Below are 3,339 nucleotides of genomic sequence, written 5' to 3'. Positions count from 1 at the left end.
GCTTTGATTTGTAGAACAAAAAAAGTTTATTAAGTGGTCCACTGAGACCCTTAGCAATTTTCAAGTGGTCCCTCCCAAAAAAGTTTGAGAACCACAGGATTAGATTATACTAGTCTTAGCAATAAGATGGCCTGTTGGTGTCTTCTACCTGTGGTTTTTAAGTGAGCATCTTGAGAAGACTATTTATTTTTCCAGGCTTTTCTAAACCAGCACAAACCTCTTGTTGAAGTCAACCAGACTCTTATTACTGACTTAACTTGGTTATTTAGAATCATTATTAGTGGGCGCATATACATGTGCCCTTATGGCGCTGTTATTACTGTGCCATCATTTAGTACTTCCAAAAGGAAGTACTGAATAATGGCGCAATAATAGCTTGCACTGTGTCATGCGTGCCGCTCACGGTTGTTTTTGGCTGATGCATCACCATAGCAACATGCTATAACAAGGGAGCACGTTGCTAAGGTGAAGTAGCTGCAGGATCATGGTTTGTTATCGGTGATGCTACTTTGCTGTAGCATGTTGCTATGGCGACATAGTATCGTGTAGATATACCCACTGGGTGATGATATCACATGTACTTATTCATGCTGCAGACATACAGGACAATGTGTTCACTGCCCAGTCCTTATATTGCAAAGGATCAGACTCTTAGGTTGCGTCCAGATGAGTGCGGTTGTGGTGCTGAAAACAAGTTTGTAGTGCCACATACCTCACAGTCCAGTGATCTCCACGCTGCAAAGGTGTGCTGTCCAAGTGTGTGCTGCTGTGCTGGGGGTTTTTTTCTGCAGGTGTTTTTGACCCCTGGATATCCTTAGAGTGTAATGGGAGAGAACAGTATTCTCTCTTATCTCCATCAGTTAATTAAATAATATATTGTCTTATCTTCATAATGTGTCCATTCAAGATGGATTACTGTCACATAAATTTGTGCACCTAAGTTCTTAAATGTGTGAAGATCTGGTAGCTTTAGGGCAAGGCTGCCCAAGTTCAGTGTGGCCAGGGACTGTACACCTTACACAATGCAGGAACAGCCCTCTGGGATGCTCCCCACATTGCAGTCAATATGTGGCTCCCTCCCCAGCCCTCTCCTGCTGCATGGCAGTGGAAGAAGTGGCTATAGGGGCCCACACAGGCCATGTGTAGGACCCTCACAGGCTGCAAGTATTTGGCAGGCTGCCAACTGGACAGCCCTGCTTTAGGGTTTAAGCACATTTTATTTTGTCTGGTGAGTAAGTAGTTACTGCCACTTCAGCCACAAGATAGTGTGTTTAGCTTTCAGGTATAGCTAGCATTAGAGCATCATTCCCTAATGGTAGCTTGAGAGAAATGTTTTTATATGTGCTTAGGTCAGCCTTGGCAGAACTGTAGAGCAATTAATAATACACTGGGCGCAAACAGCCCATGGCCTTAATGGGAGAATTTTCTCTCCCAGGAAGTGTAATTAGCAGTATCTGTGCTCAATTATATTCCAAAGCCTTATGTTTAAAGCAGTGGTTCTCAGCCTCTTTTGGACCAGGACCCACTTGTTAACATTGATGGCCTTAGTCTTGACCCAGTGCCCCTCACTCCCAACCCACTGCCCCCAGGTCCCAGCCCCCCAGTGTGTGTGTGTGGGGGGGGTGGCCTGAGGGCCTCAAACTGTCCCTAGGAAGCTGGAACTCTGCCAGCCTGCAAGGGAAAAGCCATGGTTTCTCACATTTTTCTCCTTTAAAGAAGAATAGATTTAAAAAGTTTGTTTGCAACCTTTTCATAAATTCTTGCGACCCACTTGTGGGTCATAACCCATAGGTTGAGGAACAATGGTTTAAAGATATTATGATGTAAAGTTACATGTTCCTAAGATAGATAGATAGATGGTTTCCCCCTTGTGCATGTGTCCCGATATAGTCTTTAGTTACGAGATGGACTGTTTTCTCTGAATGACAAGCTGTTAATTTTTTCATACTGATTATTGAATTTATCATCCCAAGGTTTATGCACTGCTTCTGATTTAAACCCTTTGTTAAATACAGACACAGATGTTAATTTCCTTATGGGGTTTTCCTATCTTTGGCAGTATTGCTATTATTTTTGACTACTTCATGTACCATAATGAATTCACCCCTAAATCAAATTTGTAAGGTAATTTGGTGGTGATATTCTTGTCCTACAGATAGGGAAATGGGTCACAGACAGATTTTAAGCCCAAACTCTCCAGTGTCCACTAATTTTGGATGCCAGCTTGAAACCTTTAGCTTCTGATTTTTACCCACACATGCATGTGTGCGTGCACACACACACGTGCACAATATATGTAGATGTACCCTATGTAGCATTTTTATAGCACTTCTAATGTAAGCAAAGCTAAATGGTTAGTAATTCAGCAATGGACTGTTAGGCTAAGGTTCTTAGCAATATGTAGGCAGTTTTCTGCCTGTGTAGGTGCTTTAAATGCTTCTCAAAATCCCTGCTTAGCTGTTACCTAGCTCTTTACACACCTAGCACCGTCTGCCCCCTGGCCCTTGTCAAAGTTTTTGCCGGTTATCATTCAAAAAATTATCCAAGCACTGATGCCATAGAGTAAACAAGTTGTGTGGAGATTGGAGTGGGATTCTTAAACTGTGCCTGGTAGTTGGGATACTCCCTTGGTTTGGGGATTTCTGAGTTCCCTAACCAACAGACTGTTGGCTCTATGTAGGGATGCGGTTGGTCTCTGCAAAAAATGTTTACAGAAGTTGATGAATTGACTTAGGCATATGACTCCAAGACTAGGTTTGTGGGGAAAGCTCCAGAGAGAGGGAAGTACCTTTCTGGGTTTAGAGCGAAAGCCCCACCTTTTCTTTTTCCTCCAGGCTATATTGGGTGGCTCCCCTTTTAGTTTGCTGGCCTCTGAGGTTCCCTTCCTTAGGTGTCTACCTCTCCCAGTGCATTGTATGGGGAGTCTCAGCACCTCCCTGAAGACTGCATTAGGGTTAGGTGCAGTACTGTTGAACAGGTACCAAGTATCCTTAGGAGCCTGGGCCTTAGGTTGTTTAAGTAACCACTAACAGGACCTGAGACATTAAAATTTGCTTCTGGGTTTCACAACTGGGGTTGGACTAGATGATCTTCCGAGGTCCCTTCCAGCCCTAATGTCTATGAAATCTATGAAATTGTTTGATGGCAGAGGAAAGTAGGGATTAAATAATACTAGAGGTTGTTCTAGAATATCAAGGAGAGTGTGCAGTGATGGCTTCAAATTTTTCAGCTCTTGTCTTCTTGAACACTTTCTGACCTAGCTTTCTTTGTGTCACTCTGATAAGGGCCCTATTCACACCCAACTCTTTTCTCCTCTCCCAGATCATTCTTCTTATCCTT

The 3,339-nt window shown here is 43.2% G+C and overlaps 1 protein-coding gene across 15 annotated transcripts in view; it reads left to right on the top strand.

The window, feature by feature from the left end:
* The window catches only part of ZMYND8 (zinc finger MYND-type containing 8), a 114,494-nt gene that overhangs the window by 27,829 nt on the left and 83,326 nt on the right, over window positions 1-3,339 (top strand). The window lies entirely within an intron of this gene.

The sequence above is a fragment of the Gavialis gangeticus genome, unplaced genomic scaffold, assembly GCF_001723915.1.
Source record: "Gavialis gangeticus isolate Ggan-Ray unplaced genomic scaffold, GavGan_comp1, whole genome shotgun sequence".
In the NCBI taxonomy this organism is placed as follows: domain Eukaryota; kingdom Metazoa; phylum Chordata; order Crocodylia; family Gavialidae; genus Gavialis; species Gavialis gangeticus.
This window is presented reverse-complemented; position numbering and strand designations above follow the sequence as displayed.